This window comes from Poecilia reticulata, chromosome 21 (assembly GCF_904066995.2).
Source record: "Poecilia reticulata chromosome 21, P_reticulata-male-v2, whole genome shotgun sequence".
In the NCBI taxonomy this organism is placed as follows: Eukaryota; Metazoa; Chordata; class Actinopteri; order Cyprinodontiformes; family Poeciliidae; genus Poecilia; species Poecilia reticulata.
Genome location: NC_088850.1, coordinates 11,502,782 through 11,525,021, shown reverse-complemented (window position 1 = coordinate 11,525,021; position 22,240 = coordinate 11,502,782). Strand labels below are relative to the sequence as shown.

The following is a 22,240-nucleotide window of genomic DNA, read 5'->3' as shown; positions in this document are numbered from 1 at the left end:
CATGATTATTGGCCGTATCCTGAGAAATGTAGGGCAAGAAAAGGCTATTCTCGGAAGCTGGACGGCGATAGGATGGTGACTGTGCTGAGGTGAGTCATCCTGGAGGCATCTCAAACGGGGGGCCATCAGTGACAAACACGCACCTCTCTGAGCTTGTGTTGAAGCCGTTAAGAGTGAAATGTGTCGGCAGTGTTTCGCTCTCATACAAATAAACCACCGAGTGAAATCCCTGTAGCCTTTTTTAAAATAGAAACATGCTCTCTATACTTTATTTTACTTCATTCGTCTTCCAGCGGTCAGCATATTACTTACACATGCATATATACAGACGCTCATCAGCAGTGCCCAACAGCCAGTGATTCCTGTGCTGTAATACAATCATTACAAGTAAGAAATAAAGCTTCAAAATGTACTAAATCATAGTCGTAATCACCTGGCTTGTTTTTGTGGTGGTTGAGATGCTAAAAGCTCATGATATTTCTTGATATTGATTAATCCTGTGCACCTTGAACAGGTCATTTCAATAACTAATCTCAGTAGTTGCCTTCAATATTAAAGACATTCAGATTTTTGAACTACTAAAACTTTGCAGCCTACAATTACAGACAGTATGAAGTTTTCTTTTGCTATAAAGGAGTATAAAAATAAAGACTCCTTGCACATATTTCTGAAAGCTGTCACCTAGCTTATGGCCAAAGTCATGTAATTCCCCAGAAATCTTCCCCTTATGCAGGAAAGACAGTCAAGAATTTAAGAAATATTCTGGGTGGCAAATTTTTTTTTGTCAGTCACGGCTTGGCCACCCGAAACGTTAAGAAAAGCTAAATAGAACCGATCTGAAAACATGAAGTAATCCTGGACCAAAACATCTGTGTTTCACTCTACTGCATGATGTTCTATTATATAATAATGAAACACGAAAAGAAAATCAGATATAAAAACACCCTTGATTAAAATTAGGTCCTTTAAAACAGTAAGCAGAGTTTATTTTCTTATTTTCATACAATAAAACCTTTGCAAAGATGGAAACCCAAATTAAATCTTTCAGTCATAACTATATGTACATTCCAGATGGGCCTCCAAACTAGCCAGTTTACAAACATGTACTTAAGCTCTTTGTTATTATCCATAAAGCTCAAGGCTTTTCTCCTATCTTTTATCGTGATAAAGTCAACTTTTCTCCTACGCGTAGGGTCCAAACTAGGCTTTTATTTATCGGCTATTGAGAAAATCCTACCCAAAGGTTGAGGGGGTTAATGATAACGATGCCAAAAACTGAACAGCAGTAGCTGAAAACGAATTGAGAAATGAATTGAAAGCAACAAAAAAAGGAAAAAGAAAAAAGACAAGAAATAGATCTGCAAGTGAGAATGTCTTTTCTAAATGTGAGTTTTTCCAAAGTACAGGTGCTACTTTGTCAGAGGGGCTCATTATATATAAATATATGTGTTGGTACGGCATGAAAAAGTGACGACAGCAAAGCCTTGCTTTTTAGCTTTTCTGCCGCAGCGAACTTGTTCGGCGTGCAATGAACAACTGCAAGACACATTTACAGCCTCAGACATACAAGCACCCCTGCCTACTGAGATTTCCAAACCGAGGTTTGACGTGATAGCATGTGACAGCTGTATACTCACAGGGAAAATGATGCAGCTTCTTCTCGAAACCCATTCAAAGCTACCTACGTAGCATGCCAGATGTGACGGGTTCTACCGTAGAAGGAAACTAAAATTTTACACATGGCAAGAAGAAGAGTTCCACAAAACACAACCTCATTTAGAGTTGCAAAAATTAACTACAAACAGTTTCATGCAAGAGCAGAGTCATCTTATTCTTTTATAACTTGGACTAATACTTGGGAAATAGCACATCAGAAATTTGAAACCATCTTGAAATACAAGGTTTTCTCCGTAATGATTAACACAAGATGTTCAACTGTTCCAGTAGCACTTATTTTATTATTTTTTTTTTTTTTATGAAGTATTAAAACAAAGCAGTTATTACTTAGGAACATAAGAAAGAGGTTAAATTCTGAATGTTATACGCTTCCATTTAAATTTTACCTTCCATTAATTGGAATGCATCAACACAGCATTGTTTAGTTTTCTTTTTTTTTTTTTTAAATAAATTTTAATATAATATGCATATAAGACAAAAAAGATCATCTGAAGTGTCTGCATAAGAGTTGAATAATTGGTGTGCATCAATTATTTAACACACTTGAGTTTTCCTGCTTTACGTAATTTTTCTTCTCCCATCTAACGTCTGGACTAGCCTTGCTCCTTTCTTTTCTGCTCACCCCTTGCTGTTCTGTTACTACTTTTATGACCCATTCATCTTTGGTGGTGCTTCCCACTGTCACCAATCACCATGGTAACGGCTGCAGGGGGACATCACCGGTCACTTTATATCGTCCCAAAAGACACATAGGCAAGAATGAGGTTTTAGGGGGTTGGTGGGGGGGCGGGAGGGGCAGCAAGAGTGGGAATAAAAGAATGGGCTAAGCTTGGAGTCAAACATCAGAACTGAGATGGTGTGAGTGGAATGAATACAATATGAGAAAGCAAATAAGGGACAAATCAGGGATTGCTTGTCTATTGTGTGCAACACAAAGCAGGGTGAGGGATGGCACGTGCCAGAGGGTCGGAGGTAGGGGGGGCAGGGAGACCTCGAGTGGTGCAGATCATTGCACTCTGGACAATATGTCCTACTAGAAGCTTTAATGAATCCTAACAGAATATTGTCTCACTCACAATTCAACTCCAAACCGTGCAGTACGGTGGAAGTCAGGCGTCTTTCATCAAGATGGAATAACTTGCATGTGAAACTATCAGGTTTTTTTTAGTTTGTTTAGCATTGTTTTTTTTGTTGTAAGAATATAAATAACATGTATACATGATACATGTGTTACAGTAATACAAAGAAAATCTTCTTTCCAATGCTAAAATAGTTTTTGACCTTATGGGGTGGTATTGTGTATTTTCCAGGCATACAGTGTAATTTCACAGCACAATTCAGTAACCTTTACTTTCAGTTATAAAAATTATGCTTAAATCAAACACGACTTATACATGGCCTCCGTCTCTTTAAGAAGCTCCTACTCTTTGATGCTCTGCCCTCAGCATGTCATCACAACAATGCTCTTCCATTAAGTCATTTACAACCGGTCTTGCGCGCATTGGACTGAGTAATAGTTTGTAGATAAGCTCAGCAGAGTTACACCAGGCTCGTAACTAATTGCTGCTGCCACTAGTCTGGTGGAGCTGGTAAGGGAGGAGCGGGCAGGAATGCTCTCCTGATGGCTGCCACGGCAGATCGAGGATTCCTCAAACATCCATGAAAGAATCAAAGCAACACTGTTTTTTTGACCAGGGAATAGCATTGCAACATGATGTGAAGCTTAAATTGTTTTTCAGTTTATATCATACCCTCCCATCCAAGTTTGCCATCAGTTTCTGGCTCTGTGAATAATGGATCCTGAAATCTTATGAAATTAGATTTCAGCATTTCTGCTTTGTGAAACTTGTAGACATTAGGTGACATAATATTTGTATTCTGAAATATAAAAATTTATGATAAAGAGAATACAATGTATTTTGTCCCAAGTCCAAGCCAAGTCTTGAAACCTTTGCATTGGGAAAAATCTTGCTTTTCAAGAATAAATTACCCTAGTTTATTCACAAAGCTATAATTTAATACTCATAGGTAGATGCTTATTGGTATTAAACATGAACAAACTACAGTGAATATAACTAATAACTTTTACAATGAAAAGTTATTAGTTAAATAAATGACATTCATGTGGACATTTGTTTATTCCATTTTTCCCTAATACTATAGATCACTATGAGGCAGTGTGTCCCATCTTGCAGATGAAAATATAACAAATGTTGTTCGTCCTTCACTGCGGAGTAAATAACTTATACATTCATAGTTGTTTTGACGGGAAATAAATTGTGCTTTTTTCAGACCGTTGAAAGCTCTTTTCATAGTGCTGCATAACCTCTGTAAAAGCAGCTTTAAAAACACTTTTAAGGCTCAAAAAGGGTCAATAATTGTTGCCAAAAGTCTACGTACATCAAAAGCCGTGAATTATTTAACAGACGCGGTGCATGTTCCTCGAAGGCTAAAAAAAAAAAGTGGAAAAAAGTGAAAATGGGAAAATGAATTCATAATAGCACATATCTGCTTCTGTTGTGATCTCCCACTGTGGAAATAGTCCCTCACAGTGTCAAACTGGCCGGAACATTGTGTGCTTTGTTCTGTGATTTTGGAAACGTAAACTACATCTGTGTACTTGTAATATTTTCCAAACCATGACTGCAGGCATAAAAAACACAGACATCTCATCAGAGAAACTGGCAAAACTGGAAGTGCCAGTGGGAAAGGCAAACAAGCCGGCAAAGCCAACAGGCACAGGTGGTTTAAATCAACCACAGACCTGCAGACCTGGGTAAAAAAAAGCCCCGTTTACATGTAAAAAAAATAAAATAAAATCATAAGTCCACCCGGAAGACGAAATTTCATTTTTGTCAAAATATTTTTTTGTCCTTGCAACTGGCAACATTCAAATGGACACATTTTGTTGCAATTTATGAACGTACTCACTTTGTATGCCCATTGTCATTGCCAATGAAACTGCAACAAGTTGGCATCTCCAAAACTGATAATCCAAAAGCTGTGATCACTTTTTGCAAGAATTTCAAATGTAAGTAAGGAAGAATTTCTCCCACAGGATCTAATTATTTTATAATTCATTAAAGAGAGAAACTTACCAAAGCAGGAGACTGTACATATAAAAATTTAACAAAGCCTCTGGGTATAAAAAGTGAGGCCAATATTACAGTGAATTAAACCTGAACTTTAGTTGATAACCAGTGCAGGGTGATTTCTGGTGGTGTAATTGGTTAAATAAATCACCTGATGGTTCTGAATTTCCCAAGAAAATGACCTCTATTCTCACTTGATGCCATATTTAAAGCTTTCTCCACAACTTCACAGAGGTAGAAGGTGGCTTAGGCGGTCAAAGTTCATCCCGTCACTTATGAGTTGTCAGTTCAAGTCCCCAGTTTGTCCGTCTCAGTCATTGTGTCCTGCCTTGCTTGCTGGTGGTGGTCAGACGACCTGGTGACAGTATGGCTATCTTTCTGAAATTGCAGCATTGCATCTAAATTAACAAGACACCCGAAACATTTTCCTTTGGACGGCTGAGACAAAATTAGCGACACTTGTCCAAACTGCAAAGCGGTTACTTAGCAAATACGTATTTGCCATATCCCTTTATAATATTCTACATAAGGTGGTAAAATATCATTGCAATATGTGCAATATCACAATAACTAAACCAATGCCATGCAGCATTTGATAGGATGCCATATTTAAAATCCAAATACTTTAATAAGAAATGAAACGGCCATTATTACATTATTACATGAATGTACTTCTACTCTTACGTGAATAAAATTTCTGGATCGTCTACCCACCGCGAGTGACTTTCATGCATGAAGAACAATCATGTTTTAACCAAAAGTCCACCAGACACACACCTACACTTTATGGTAATGTAAGGCTCTTTTTTTTTTTTTTAAACACACAAGCTATGTTGTTTTACTGTTAATTTTCTATCTGCTGAAGGAAATGTACAAGTGCCGTTACAAAGCTCACACGAGTGAGTCACTGCCATCAAGTGATGAATGGACATATTAAGCCACAACTATGTCACCTTCAGCAGACATTTCATTCATTGCAAACTTAACTGAACTTTAAATTTGTTAAAACATTACCAGTGGAAACCGACTTCACCTGGAGAAAGCTGGGCAGCTCATTGGCCAGGTTGTAGAAAGTCTTGTGAATGTGTCTGCGACACACTAGTGTGTGTGGCCGCAGAGCGGGGTACAGGTGCTGCTTAATGCAGGACTGCAATTGTTTCAGGGACCTAGGATTATATCTGCTATTAGATAGTTTATGGGACTTAATATTTCATTTCAAAACAAAAAAAAGACCTCTGATCAAACAAGCTTTTAGCTTTTATAAGTGATTTTAACGAGCGTGCACCTTGCAGTCATCCCATCTTTGAGTTGACCAAAAACTCCTCAGTATGTTTACGTATCGGACTCTGACGTAAGGCCACAATTAAGGCATTTTAATGTTGCGCTAAAACAATTATCCCAAGTGTGTCAGCAAATCTACAACAAAGTGACATAAAATAGAGAAAAAAAAACAGCTCAAAGTCCAAACTGAAGAGATTTTTTTTTCACACAGAGAAAATATATTAGAAGTTTTTTTGTTTGTTTGTTAACTCCACACCTAGGATTTCAACAATAAACTCCACCAACATATATTTAAATAACCCTCATTCCCCAACACCACCTCCCGAACCATAAGTCACAGCGGCGCGAGCTTGCAGAGCACATCACAGCATAAACCTGTGTTTCTTCATGCCAATTAAAATTTTGTACCAGCTGACGCCCCTTAGGGAAGTGCGATGACACCTTGCTGGCTCTCACCAGTGTAGTGCCATTAAAATTTATGTACAGACACATCAACCTCACACAAACAAACATAAACAGAGCCCACATTGGCCTAAAAATACACCTGCAGCAGTGGCAGGGTGGTCGGAGACAGCTATGCTAACTAGGCTTGCTGTTTGGGGGGACTTGTGTCAAGGCATATAAGGGTAGATAAACATTATTCTAAAATCATGCCTGCAGCTGTCGGGGTCACAATGGAGAACAATCCTACTGCTTTGTTCAGGAGTAAGAGAACCCATAAAACCAGTGCCGTCTCCTTTTTTACCAACTTCTCACAAAAAAACCCAACAAAAAGCCTAAATATTTCAATCAGGAATGTTAAGAGAAGTGACTGTGACTCCCCACTATGATTTGCCAACTCCCTATTCTTTATATTAGTAATGAGGCTCACAATGGCAGAGTGGTGGGACACAGACCACACTGTGTTTTGTAAGAAGATTGAATCACTTTAAACATTCATTTAGCAATCAGGCTTTATCCCACAGTAGATGAACGAGCCCAACTAAATATTCATGGGCATCTGTGTGGCAACATCAATGAGTAAAGTGTCTGATGAACAAACACACTCACAGAGGTTTATCTGCTGAGCACATAGAAACCCACTGGTATGAATAATGAAAGGCTGCTGCTCAATAATAAATGCCTGCATGCTTGCACTGTGCAGCTGCACTTGTTTGGCCTGTGAGGGAAATTCTATTACACCAACTCCCTTGGTGTTCGTACAGATGTGAAGGACAAAAAAACGTAACCCCCCTCTCGGACTCACCACAACAAATAAGCAATAAGCAACAAACAAACAAAAAAAAATAAAATGGCGACTTTGTGACAAAATCAAATCTCCAGAAAGCAAGGAGAAAGTTACAAGTCCAATGTGCTTCGATCAGTCTTATGGTAAGATCGTGTTCATGTTAATAGTCCATATTAGGGCTTTAAAACATACTGTACAAAAAACCCCCCACTTAATTATTAATTGCTCCTGCAGTTGGGTAAACTGAACTCATCACCAGTTATGATTTTACTACAATATCCATTTCAGCTTTTGTCATGAAAAAATACAATTGTGCAAAGTAAAGGTGTAACAATTCATCCAGTTCATAGGTAATAATGTTCAAGAGAATTACATAACAGTTTTCCCCAAAACAAGCTCTGAAATTTGAGATTTCACAAGAAAAAAATACTTTAATATTTGATGATGAGCCATAAATCTGCAAGAAATTAATTACTACTTTCCAATAAAGTCAGTCATTTTTGACAAGAAAAGCTAAAACTAATCTAAGATCGAAGTGGTTCATGTAAGGGATGTGCATCTGGGTATTTTCCAAAGTGTAAGTGGTAGATCCAGACATGTCACAGGTTCTTCTTCCCCATCTCAGGTGTGTATTCTGGATTCCGTTCGAGGAGTTAAAGACAAGTCTACACCTGGGAGATGTTGTGCCCGATACAGGAAGAGACCCTGGATGCATCTCTTAAAATCTGGAATATATATCCAAATGTAGATTTCCTAAATTAACAACTTAACCCTTACAGGACTTATGTCACCTTTTGTTGCAAATATCTGACTTCATGTCAGTAAATTAAGTAATTCAAGATTTTATACATTTGAAACTGTTTAAAAATATGTAGCACAGAATAATTCAGCTCTGGGCCCTGCGCTACAAAGTAAGGTCAGAAATATTCTAGTTTTGGTGAAGAGTGCTAGCTGAACTAAAACTGGCATTGCAAAGTGTGCTCATGTGACATTAAGAAGCTTATTATCAATTTAGTGAATCAACTGACTCAGAATATTTGTGCACTCACGTAAAACAGGTGGACATACGACCAATCAGCATTGACCGGCAGAAATAGATTCGACCAAAAGAGAAGCACAATTCGCAATTTGTGATTGGAAAAACTATATTGACAAAGCTTTAATTTAACATCATCTTTCTATTGCAGCCTCAATCGTATTAAATTATCCTCGTCCTATTATGTCAACAAAGAAATTTGACCAAGAACAACCAATTGTTTTGTTTTCACTGTTATTCGTGGCATTGATTTTGATGAAGAATTACGTGTGGAGTATCTGCAAATGTCAATGTTTATTTAAATTACTTGGCATCTGGGACAAAAATTCTTGATTGGGACATCTCTAAATAGGGTTAGAAACAGAAATTTCTTGACCAACTTTGTTTTCTAGGTCATCTGACACACACACACACAAATGTCAACACTGCTTATAACCCACTTTAGGGATATCTTGGGCAAGATATGCTTTTGTCCTAAATACCAAGCAGAGTCATTTAAGAATGACAATTTACAGATGCCCAGTCCCAGTCTGTTTAAAAGGAAAATAAATTAATTGACAACTAGTGACTTGTGATGTAGATGTTTTGAAATCAGAACAGGAATTTGCAGCACTTGGGCTTGATATGTGGGGAAGACGAACAAGAAGTGAAGCTCGCTGAATTTGTCGGATGAATTGGACCAATTAGTCAGTGCCCAGGGCAGCTGTGCAAACTTCTGACCATATCACCGGGGCGCATCTTTAAGTTTAAGTGCACTTTCACGGTAGCTCTGGATTTGTTCATAAGTGATGGTTGTGAGAATTAAAGCTCCAGCAGAGCAAAGCACTGATGGTCAGCCAAGGTGCCCTTGCTGTAAGGAGGCCTAAGGCGGTGCCGGTTGGTACAGAACAGCAAGCTTGAGCAGTGGGACGAAACTAAGTGGCAGTCTGGTCAAGTCTAATCATGCTCCTCTAATAGGATATGCATTCAATCAAACTTCACATCTTGTGTTTTATGTACTATTAGGTGCTATTAAAGCAACTTCATCAGATCAGCTGTGTGTACATGACAAAAATGGCATGTCTGTTTAATGACTTCCATTACATTTGCACACTTAGGGGTCAAAAGGTTAGTTGTATGGTTTAGTAAACTTGGATCTCGTGACCCTTCATCAGCTTCACTTTGGCTCCGTTTTCTGTACACTTATCTATACTTAAAAATCCCACCGCATTGAAAAGTGGTACACTTTTATTCTCTTAATGTTAAATTGATAGGAGGGAAGGAGAAAATAACCATTTGCAAAGCAATGGGGGCAAAATAAGACATTTCACTTTTTACCAGAAGGTTTAACGATCGCCAATAACTTTAGCTGTTAACTTAGTCTGACATTTTGTAGAACTGTGGTCCAGGCAGCATTTTTGCCAAGCCCTGCAGTTCATCCGAGTACTGAGAGGAGAATTTTAAATCGTGGCAGACAGTTACTGAAGGTGTCTGCTCAGTTCACTTTACTTTATTTAGATGGAGACTGAGTGCTGTGAATTTAACGTCCAGAAAAATCACAGTGGTGTCAAAGTAGACTTCCTCCACACACACATATTGTCCAAACGCATCTCGTCTCTGAAAAGGGCAGGAAGGCTGACAATGATGCACAGTGAAGAAAAGCGTCTTGGTCGTTTGTTGTTTTTTTTTTCCCTTCCCTTGCGTTTGTGTCTACAATCAACACACTGAATGGATGTAAACCCAAATCCTTCCAATTGGTAGAACTGTTCTCTCTGGAGTATTGTACATATGAAAGTCCAAGGACTTCGTTCACTATTAATTCAGACAGAAGTGTGATCTTGCATGGCTAAAATGGACTAGTAACGGAAGATGATGAAATCCATGGCAGCTGCATTCCTAGTCTGACACAGTTTTATGTTATCTGTCTCAGTCAGTCAGACTGACTCGTCTGCTGCCCCCTTATCACTTTGCCGTTGAGAGTACAGAGGTGCCAGAGTCCTTCTGGCGTTGTCAAATACAATAATCACCGGTCTACTACTAAGAGACCTTCTAAAGCTGCTTTCACAAAACACTTCCACACAAGACTTCCATTGCCTTTGGGCAGTCGGTGCGAGTTTTCTTAAAGGACTCGGATGGGAATGGGGAAGAAAGGAGTTGGTAAGAAATCAATCTGCTGCTGTTGTACTTGAGACAATGGATGATTACCTAGCAGTGGCATAAAAGTTAACTTATGTAAACCGGTTTTGTAGCTCGAGTGTATTATGTAGTGATGACAGATGGTCCATCCCAGAGGAATTTAAGGTGAAAATACACAGGAGACACCACAGAGTGTCATTTGATGCTTGCTAATTATTGGTATGAAAACAGTACAGGTTGCCTTAAAGTGCGTTGACACAGGCCAGATGACTGGACTTTCAGCTGTAGGTAGTTTTTCTTCCCCCCCTTTAGCTGTGACAAATTAAAACAAAAATAACTGAAAGTGGCCTTGCATTGTGGGATGGTGGTAGGTGGCCCATTTTTTTTATTTTTTTTTTAAAAAGGAAAATAACTGAGGCAAAGTTTAATGGGGTGAAGTGGTCATCTTTGTGGCAATTGTATTATTAAAGAAGCTAAAGTCCTAGTTCAGTGAGATAAACTCAGTCCAAAGATAGTCTATCTCATCATTTTCTAAACAGGTCTTCAAGTCAGTCAGAGCTCATTTATTTATCATGCCATTAGTTGATTAATTCTCTGACTGAGGTAAAGAGGCAATACGCATAATTCAAGAATGGAAGCCAAGCCGTTTTATCTTAGGTATGCACCAGTTATGCACCAATTAATCATTTAGGGAACAGAATTGGCCAGTCATTGATTAATTGGTTCTGATCAGCAATCAGCAGGCCAAATACTGGGAAAATCAGTGTTTTTCCTCCAGGCAAAAAACATGAAGTACACCGACATCTCAAAAAAAAAAATCAATATCTATATATTAATGTTAATTAAAGAAGTCAAGCCAATATGCTCTTAGAATAAAACCACAAATGGGAATTCAGAGGCAATACATAAACAGATTTTTTTTAAATAATGTGGTTTGGATGAAAGTAAAAGACAGTTTTTTAATAAAGCTGCAGAGCATTCCTCTTTTCCTTATGCCTAATATATGCCCCATTTGGGATCTTTTTTTTTTGAAGCTCTAAGCAATAGCAGTTCTGATTGTTCTGTAGTTTTTTTTAGTCCCGGTTACCCTCCAGTGAACTCACTGTAATTTTGCATTCATAAATGAAACAGCAAAAGTGAACATGTTTTCAGATGTGGTTGATGTCCAACAAAGACTAACCCTGCAAGTTATATCACTCTAAAGTTGGAACACAAAATAGGAATGGTTAATGATCTCATTCTTTGCCATCACAAACATCTGACTCTTCAAAAGACCTGCGTACACAGCTGACACCACCCTGACAGTTCAGGCTTAATGTGACAATATACATGTTGCTCCAGTCAAACCCTGATTTAATTTAAAATTCCAGCTTTTCAAATGGAATTTTGTTCAGTACAGATAAGCCAGGGGTTGCATTGAATCTGACGCATAAGACTGCTATAGCTGAAATGATAAACTATTCCAGTAATAACAGGTTTAAGCAGGATGAAGCTGCTATTAACAGAGCTGAGTATATGAGAATGCAAATACATCAGTGATGCAGCCAGCAAAACGCTTAACCAGGGCGCAAAGAGACAGTATTTCTCTGAGATATAGAGTAAAGCATGAAATGTTTTACTCTAAAACATTTCATGTTTTAGAGTAAGGTTGCATGTTATTAGGAACATTTTTGCATTGGGATCACTAATGCAGACTACTGCAGACGAGAAAACTAAGTAAATTCATCATTTTTATTATAGCAACATTGTTTTAGTGAAAAAAAAAAACATTTGTCTACAGCTGCTGTAATTATTGCTGCTTTGTTGTGTGGAAATACAGTTTCTTACTTCACCACAGCATCTTTAAAACGGTTTCTCCAGCATGAAACAAGTGCCACCACAATGTTCACTGGTATTTAGAGCAGTAGAGTTAGAAGTATTTACTACAGTCCAAGCAGATCTTTGCAATATTGATATTGTGTAATGCAATATTGCCGTGACGATAAATTTGTGATCTATTGTGCATCCCTACTTTTGACTGACTGCCATGCAAATCAGTTTATTGCATTATTCAGACCACAAGCCGCTTCTTAGATCACTGTCAGCACAATTAGCTGCAGCCTATTCAAGCTATGCTCAGTAATCGACTGCTCAGCCAGAAGTATTTAGGTTTGTAAAAAGTGTGCGGTAGCAATCGGCTAGGTCAAGATCTGCCTGTCAGTTCACAGGCAGATCTTTCAAAGCGGCTACAATGCTGACCTCCGAGGCAATGAATCACAGTTACTCATCCACCATCTTGAGCTTGGGTAAGCGGCAAAACATGTTAAGGAGGGTACGCGTGATGTCATGCATGATATGCAAACATTCACACATGAGCGAAGACACACGTTGACAACGCCACGCGGTGAGAGATGAAGAACAAGAAGGCGATGAGGACAGAGTCAGAGTCCAGGAGTGAGGCGGATGTATGCGAGAGAAAAACTGCGTTTTCCCTTTCTTACGTAACCCACCCTTACGGTAGCTGTGGGGATGTGCTTACAAACCAAAGACAGTTATGTAAGCGACTGTTGTGTCTCAGAGCTATTCCCACAGCTCGTCATGACGGACGGTTTTAATCTTCATCAATTTGGTGAAAACATTAAAAAGTATACTGCCCACCCCCTTTTTCAATCAAATGTATTTTGTATATCAAGAAGATGTTGACCTCCATGAGACCCCAAGCTAAGTAGCACAAACAGAAAGACTGCATATTGAGCACGTCGACCCAAAAGAGGCTGCTGAATAAGGATGAGTACTGCAGATTTTCTTGCTGGGTATTTAAAGTGAGTTTTGTATTTCCTGGTAATCATCAAACAAAAAAAAGGAAGGCAATCTTGAAGAGCAGCTTACACTCGCGGCCTCTGCTTGGCTTACGTCCAGCACAAATCAGACGAGCCCCATACTCGGGGTCTCATGCAATTCAAAGCAGAGCCGGGGTTCTTGCTGAGAGCTGCAAATGAACAGCCAAACACTGGTTCCTAATTGAAGACAGCAGTTGTCTGTGTGCACAGGCATTCCTGCTGTGAAGCAGTGGACAAACACAATAGGACACTAAGAGCCTACATCCTTTCCTGCTCCTCTTCTCCTTTCTCACCACTTTATTATGCCTTTTATGTGGAGTGGCAGTATTACTTGCTTTCTTTAAAGGCTGTTTGCCCTGATATTTGTCTGGTTTAATTTGCAATCGGCAAACATGTCGAAGGAAATCAATGAGAGGGAGTTAAGCGCAGCAACAACCTTGAGGTGATTAGAAGCCAAGTACACTGTATTGCACATAATGTACCAGAAATAAAAATTATTTTCTGCTTCATTCTTGTATCAAATCCCTGAATGTTTTTTTTTTTCCTTTTGAACATCTTCCTTGCAATCTCTTCTACTGTAACCAAACACAAGGACAAGAGCAGAGAGGGAAAATGAGCACCAATGAAAAACCTAATAAAAACTCAGAGTCTAATTTAATAAAGATGTGCAAAAAAAACAACAAAAAAACCCCAATATAGACAGATTTCAGCTGAGTTTGACAAATAAGCTAGCCCAAGTTTGCTTGAGATTCTAAACAGAATTAACTACAACTTGTTTGTGGAGACAACAACAAAGGAAATAAGCATCTGCTACTGCTACAAATATAATTTACACAGGGAATGTGCGAGAGACGCATGAAAGTAAGAGACAACAACATTGAAATCATGTCATTAAAAAGAACAGTCAGAATTTGAGGAAAGACAATACAACACAGTTTATGCTACTGTAACTACGACAGCTACGTCAAGGGAGCAAACAGCCAGACCACTGAGGCGACTGCAGCTGTTTGAGAGCATGCCCTTTTTCAGTACAAAATGTCTGCCTTTCATGTTAAATCAGCAACAAACAATCGTCCAGGATGTTCACCAATATCAAGACATCTCTTGTGAGTTGTTGAGGAACGTGTCGATTCCTGCGCACGTCAGAGTAACAATGCCGATCAGAAGCCCCTATCAAGACGCTACCAGAATTTTTGTGTTTAGAATTTGTTTTTGTCACATGTAGAAAGTGCTCTCTAAGTTGAATTACAAGCAGACTGCATTAGCTATTGTACACCTTTAAATCTCTCTGTATAGTGCAGGTTTATTGGATCTCCAAGCTACTCCTCTTAGACAACATTTCTCCTGACTTAATCTCCTTCAGTGGATAAACCAGCATGTAAACCTTCACATTTAAGCAGATCTTACTCCAACTGGAGGCTTTGCCATCACTTATTCTATCTTCTGTATCTTTCAGCTGCACTGATAGCCACCTTGTGGTCACAAACATATTTTCCATATCAGACAGTTTTTCAGAATGCTTAATAACTCTGGAATGTTTTTCTGTGCATTTGTAGAACTGGTCAATTCATCAAAATGTCCTATGTGAATTAGAGTAATCTTGTTGACCAGAGACCCGCAGTGGTCCCTCCGCATCCACAAAGTTCACCTATGCCTTGTGCTGGCCCTGTCCACAGTTTTTACAGAAGCCCATTGAGAAAATGGAGAGGAGGGGGGAGGAGAGCTGATAGGAGGAATATGAAACAACACAGCATTTTTGCCATGTTGCTGGAGCTCAATGTTTGCTCAACTTTGAATATTCAAATCTATTCAAACTCATTGCAGCTCTAAATGAACATCAGTATAAAGTCGGTGAGCAGCAGTCGCACATGATGGATTAGAAAATGAAACCAGTAGAAAAACAAAATAAAAAAAAAAAGATCACTCCAAAACTCCATCATTGTTGACATCTAAATACGCAATGTGAGACACGCCTACTGACAGCTGAAAGCGTCCACGTATTCAAGTCATCCCTGGAGCAAATCAAGGCTGCATTGTCTCGAGAAAGAGATCAGACTACATTTACCTAAGCGTACACATGACACCAGGGGAGTGGCTTTCACCAGCCTGTAGTTTACTCCATTGTGCAGCTCACTTTGGCTTCCATCTGATGGTTTTGGCCCAGTTAGTCACAGAACACTTTGGCGCTCAGCATCTCAAATTACTCCCCATCACAGAATGACAATGACTGAGAGACGTGTTATTCAGTTTGCGAGCGTGCAGTCATGAGCTCAAGATGAAAAGTGGGAGTTCTTTAAAAATATTTGTGCAAACTCAGCACATTGTTATTCGTATGCCTCTTTTTACTTTTTTCGATTCGACGTTGCTTTCTGCCATAAACTGTTAAGATACTTTAAATTTGTCTTAAAAAAACAAAAGGAGGGAAAATATTCTCTAAAGAGAGAGCATGTCCGTCCCTTCCCCCAAGCTGCAACCGACGGATATGAAATCCAGCTAAAGGAAGAAAAATCCTTTCCATAACTCATTTGAACCTCCAGTAATGCTTTGAATGACTGACCCTTTTGGCAGAAGCACATGGTTCAGCTTGTTAGCAGCAAGAGGGATGCGTCTAACAAGAGCATGGTCCTGCTGTACATTGTACGTGAAAGCAAAATGGGTGGAACGGAACAATCAAACAAGAAATGTCAGTAACTGACTTTTTTTTTTTTAGCTTGCAACGTAAACAGATGAGATCAATGTTAAAAAGAAGAAGTGAGGAATCGGGTGCCGTAAACGGGTCTCTCTGATCCCACTTGGGACATCTTGTCTTTTAGCCATTTTGACAGAGACCGAGACGGTCAAGCAAATCCTTTCTGGAGATACCCTGTCAAGTCATTTGAAGAGCCTGTCAGCACCCTCTCTTCCTCGGGGTGAGAGCTTGAAACAGATAGGATGAAGAGACAAACTGGCTACTGTACAAAACAAGAAAAAAAAAAAAAAAGATAAAGCCGACTACAAGGGCGCAGAGGAAAATGACGAGTCATTTCTCTATACCGAACAGCTACACGCATAATAATAAGCATGGATTTTGAAGGTGATTTATGCCTGTCAAAATGTGAATGAGGCTGGAGTTTTATTTTTCTCCTTTTTAAGAAATTACTTTAGAAATGCTTGCATTTTTACAAAGATTTTTTTTTTTTAAAAGGCACTAAAGACATGTAGAAAAGGTGTACGATGACTGCTGCCATCTCGGGAAGTGTAAAGGAATAGCATTAGGTTCAGGGCAGTTCAAAAGCATTCAATTTATTTTTGTGTGCGCAGTTGCAGGCTGTTAGGGGGATATCTCTACCAACTCTAGACATCTAGAAACTGAAGTTTCTCCTTATTCTTCTTTGCAACACAGCTCAAGCTCAGTCAGTCTGGACAGATTGTTCTGTGAGAAGCAATTTTCCAAGATTATACAAATTGTCAATAAGATATAGGGTTACAGTTGACTTGAACCATCAAAAACAGTTTGATCCAAACAAATTTCACTCTCCTTCTATTTGTGTGTTGAAAGTTGTTGTTGTGGTGGAAGATGAACCTCTGTCCAAGTCTCAATCATGATGCATCCACCACGTTAAAACATCAAGATGGTTTGTCCAGGGCGGGGTGCTGTTTTAGTTTTAACGCACAGAATTCATCCATCCATCCATTTTCTTCCTCTTATCCGGGGTCGGGTCGCGGGGGCAGCAGCTTCAGAAGAGAGGCCCAGACTTCCCTCTCCCCAGCCACTTCTTCCAGCTCCTCCGGGGGAATCCCAAGGCGTTCCCAGGCCAGTCGAGAGACATAGTCCCTCCACCGTGTCCTGGGTCTTCCCCGAGGCCTCCTCCCAGTGGGACGTGCCCAGAACACCTCACCAGGGAGGCGTCCAGGAGGCATCCTTACCAGATGCCCGAGCCACCTCAACTGGTTCCTCTCGCCATGGAGGAGCAGCGGCTCTACTCTTGAGTCCCTCCCGGATGACCGAGCTTCTCACCCTATCTCTAAGGGAGAGCCCAGCCACCCTGCGGAGGAAACCCATTTCGGCCGCTTGTATCCGTGATCTCGTTCTTTTGGTCATGACCCAAAGCTCATGACCATAAATGAGGGTGGGAACGTAGATCGACCGGTAAATCGAGAGCTTCGCTTTTTGACTCAGCTCTCTCTTCACCACGACAGACCGGTACAGCGCCCGCTTCACGGCAGGCGCTGCCCCAATCCGCCTGTCGATCTCCCGCTCCCTTCTTCCCTCATTCGTGAACAAGATCCCCAGATACTTAAACTCCTCCACTTAAGGCAGGATGACCCCCCTGACCCAGAGAAGAATTCATAAAATCACAGAATTCATAAAATCTAATTTTCTTTGTTGTAATGTCACAAAATTTGAAGTTCAAGGATAATGAATACCTTATCAAATCATTGTAAAAAAAAATTATTTTATGAAAATTCTTTGCAATTTTTGCCACCCATTTCAATAAACAAAACAATAAAATATTTCAAACCTTTGCTGTAATTTGGATGGTTATGACTTATAGAAATTAAAACATAAAATTCAATCCATCAGAAAATAAGAATTGCGAAAGTTAAATACGATATTTAAAGAAAGTTGAACGGAAGGAAAAAGTCTGGTGGGAAAAGGTGCACATATGCCACAGGGATAGCTGCAGCCTTGAAAGGATTGTCTCACAAAATCCATTCAAAAATTTGGAAGAGCTTCAAATGAAGAGGATGGAGTCGGTGCGTCAAGGGCCTCTATGCACAGACAAATCTTACAAATGGGCTATAAAGGTTGCATTTTTTTGTGTGTGTGTTACGCCACTCCTGAATCACAGACAACTTCAGAAGTGTCTTACCAGGGCTTAGTGTAAAAAGATCTGGACAGTTGCTCAGAGGTCCAAAGTTCTCTTTTCAAAAGAAAGTCAAGTTTGCATTTTCTTTGGGAATCAAGGTGCCAGAGTCTGGAGCAAGAGTAAATTGGTAAAGAGCTCACGTTGATTCCATGTTCATCTGCTGGTGTTGGCCTGCTGTGTTTTCTGAAGTCTACAGTCAACACAGCAATCTACCAGAAAATTTCAAAGCACTTACTGCTTCCTTCTGCTGACAAGCTTTATGGAGGTGCCAATTTCTCTTTCCAGCAGGACGTTGCACTTGCCCCCACTCATAAAGGCACCAAGAACTGTTTCAATGACCATGGTGCCTGATTGACCAGAAACCCGCCCCTGACCTGCACCCCACAGGGAATCTCTAAGGTATTGTGAAGAGGAACATCAGAGACACCACACCCAACGATGCAAATGACCTCAACACCTCAGCAGAATCACAATGCAAAGCCATAATAATCAAAACTACAAGAAATAAAGGCTTGAACTACCTCACTCTGTGTGATGAATTGGTATCACTTTCTGAAATGAGTGACAAAAACCCGTCGAACATTTTCATTACATTTCTTTTTTTTGAGCTGTGCTTGCAGGTAGGAAAGCATGACGAACAACTAAATCCTATTTTGATGAAGTCTGTTTAAAAAAACAAAAAAAAATGGAGGAAAAGCACAGAAACTCTACCTTTGCCTCCTCCCACTTAACTCTCGGGAGGTGGTAGATACAGCAGTAGTAACACACAAGGAGCACCAGTCAGTCAGGCTAAGCCGTGCACTGGTGTCTCTCTGTCAGACCAGTTCAGTCAGAGGACAGAAGCAGCATTATTGAGCTGTGGGCTTGGCCAAGAGGAGGAACAATAGCTCCTGTGTGCCGGACCCTCGGGAGCATCCGAGCAGCTGGGAGATAGGAGGTCCGTCTGTGGCTCCACGAAATGCCACGTAAATGGGAACTGCAACGTTGCTCTCTTTGACTTCACCAGAATCTCCGGCACACTTTCTCAGCTTTTAATCATCTTTTTCGCTACCCCACTTCCTCCCCCCTTGAACTCTGTGCATGCTCCGTCGCTCTCTCTCTCTCCCTAAGAGTTTGTGCCTCCCCTGTCGCCCCAGCACACCTCAGAGGAGAGACAGAAAGGAGAAAGACAGAAAGGGAGAGACTGTTCTTGGTTGCATGAGAAACCCAGAGACTGGCAGAGGATCAGAGCAATGTCAACAAGCAAGAGAAGTCCAAAAAGCCTCTGCAGGAGGCTTGCCAAAACTGTTCTCTCACAAAGAAGAGTGCCAGCCAAGCAAGAATTCCATATCTCAAAGCAGAAAGGTTTGCAGGAAGCATCAGATAAACACGGGAAACAGCCTGCTTCAGTTGTGGGAATGGAATGGATTTCAGTGCATCTAAAAGTGTTGCGGTGTCATGATGCTAGGCCATCATTTAACAATGTCAGAGCTGATTGTGAGCGATTATGGCGTCTACAAGCCACTTTTACACCCAACTAACATGATGAATATTCTAGTCACGTTCTCCTTTCGAACACATACATCTCTGACCAAATATTTATGATTAATGTTGATGAGGTGTTTAAAGTTTAAGACCTAATGTCTTCTGAAAATGCAAAAAGCTGATCTGAGCTGAATAAACTGATTAGTGGATAGTTGGTGAAATGATTAAGTTCTTGTATATCACGTTCTGCTACAATCTCAGCTAAAAAAATAAAATAAAATTTAAAAAATAGACAGCTTGTGTCCCTGTTGCATCTTCATTTCATTTGACTGTTTCAGTTCATAGGAGACACAACTAATCCATTGTCAGAAGCAGTAGGACACCAAGATATCCATCTGCGGACAGATAATTCATTCATTGTAAATCGTAGATCTGAACCTAAAAGAACTCCACACAGGGTGTTTTTACTTTAATATCATGTTGTGAACAAACAAACCAAATGGTTATTTTATTGAGACAGCAGAGCTGGTCCAAAGCACAAACACAATTTTCAACACAACTCAGATAATATTTACTCTACATCTTCCAGTTCAATTGCTTAAAACATTGAACGTCCTATGTAACAATCAATATAATTTGCATCTGGAAAGAAAAATATTTGAAGTAATTGATTTTACAATTAAATATTCATTCATGTAAGCCACTTTTTTTTTTCAGATGCTGGCATATTTCCAAGTAGCAACGTTAAAAAAGCGCGGCGTAAAAACAGCTATGCTATTTTACAAGCATTATCCCATTTAGGAAAAAAAACATTTACTCAGAAAAAAGATCTTTAGGATCTTACTGCACTTATTTACAATTAATTATTGTTAATTATTAAGTTCATACAGATTGATATATATCAATCTGTATGAACGGAAATCATATTAATAGTTCTCAGTTCTATGTTTCAGATAAGTTGCAAATTAAAATGGGTTTTTAATCGGGAAATATATATATATATATATATATATATATATTCGGTTGTGCATGGAATCAGAGGCTCTGCATCATTTATACAAGCTTTGAATAGCGCTGACATAATTTGTACAAAAATATGAACTTGTAAACCTGATTTGTGTGCTCTTGGGTGCACTCTGTTGGTAAGGAGGACCAAAGCAGCTGCCAAGTTCACATATGGATCAAGCTGGCTTTGATTCACACAATATTAACCCTTCTATCAGGTTTGAAAGAACATGATTCCAAAGATATTCTTGATAGTTATAAAGTGAATACTGTTAAGGATCACATCAACTGGATCATTCAGTGCAAATAAAGTCTTACAGTTGCACGAAAGATAAAAAAAAAATAATGCACACATATCACAATAGGACTGGGTTCAGTGTGCATACTTTTCTTGTCGCACTTCTAAATAGTACAAAGACGGTTTCAAATTTCAGAAACCATGAATTCTTTTTTTTTTTTCAGTGGGCTGCAACCTACCATCCCCCCATGACAGTTTACAGCCCGAGCAGGCTTGGAGAAAGACCCCGGCCCCTCATCGCGGAGAAATTCATTCCCAGCGGTTTGACTCCGCCGCTCCGAAACTCTCCGTCCACCATTCCCCGGCTACTGACATAGCAGCTGGCGTATACATCTCGGATGTTTCGATCGTGTCAGGAAATTTGCGCGGCATCGTACATATGTGCTCTCCGGGTTTCTTGCCAATAATTCCTCAGACTGTACATGTATGTCAAGACACTGCTGCAGCGGGAGCTCACGCAGATGTGCCCCTGAAATTGATTACCCAGCAGTCCCTTTGCAAATCTGACCTTTATTTAAGCATTAGAAACACGCATTTGGTACTTTTTCGAGAATTTGATCACTTTGGAATCCCATCAGTGTCACGTTTATCACCTGTATCCGGGGTTAAAGTGGGAGTCACAGTGTTGAATTACCAAGACCGTTATTAGTCTAGCAGTTCCAGTTCAGGTCTAACGTTACAACATGGTGACTCTGTTCTGAGCCAGTTAAGTTCAGCTGAATACTGTTGAGATACATCAAGGTCCACCATGCAATGTTATTAGAGCAGGATTTAAAAGTGGCTGCAGCATTACACGACGTTCAAACATTACCTGATAGGTTGGTTAAAATCCCACTTATTTTCTTTCCATCCTCACGGAGCTGCACAGCGTGCCACAGAATCCAAGTATTTAAATCCCCGGGTCAGATCCATGGCTGCACCGTCTCTGATATCAAATGCGCTCCTGCTGGAAGAGGCGGCGGCGCAGAACAATCCAGTCACTTTTTTTTTTTTCTGCAAAGGGTTTCTTTGGCAAGATATTGCTTAAACTGACATCAAATGTGTTCCGGGGTCCAACTAACTGGCAATTTCTTAACATGAACCCGTTTTCGGGTTTAAATCCCATGCGACAAAGGTTGTCTCGGCAAAGTAAGGGGAGTTGTGTTAGGCTTGTTTGGAGGAGAATGTCCCCGCAACAATCGGCGCCGATGGTATGAGCCACTCCATTGTTGGGGCTCGAGACGGCGTCCCATGCTGATGTGTGATCGTGGGAGGCTCGCGGACAGCGCGTGCGCTCGCAGTATTGGCTAAAGTGTGGGATCGTCATAGTGCGCTGTCCAATCGATCCAACTGTACATTTAATTAATCTCCGGTCTTTTAGATTATGATTTAGTGA

The 22,240-nt window shown here is 40.0% G+C and overlaps 1 protein-coding gene across 4 annotated transcripts in view; it reads right to left on the bottom strand.

Moving 5' to 3' along the window:
* wasf1 (WASP family member 1) overlaps nt 1–22,110 on the bottom strand; it is a 57,831-nt gene extending 35,721 nt beyond the window's left edge. For 2 of the 4 annotated variants that reach the window (XM_008397760.3, XM_008397761.3), the window contains exon 1: nt 21,677–22,108. The gene's annotated coding sequence lies outside the window, so the exon portion shown is untranslated. Of the gene's footprint in view, nt 1–1,637; nt 1,659–21,676 lie in introns of those variants that run through there. The other 2 variants (XM_008397758.3, XM_081602220.1) reach the window with 2 other exon arrangements.
* Nucleotides 22,111–22,240: the final 130 nt, after the last annotated feature.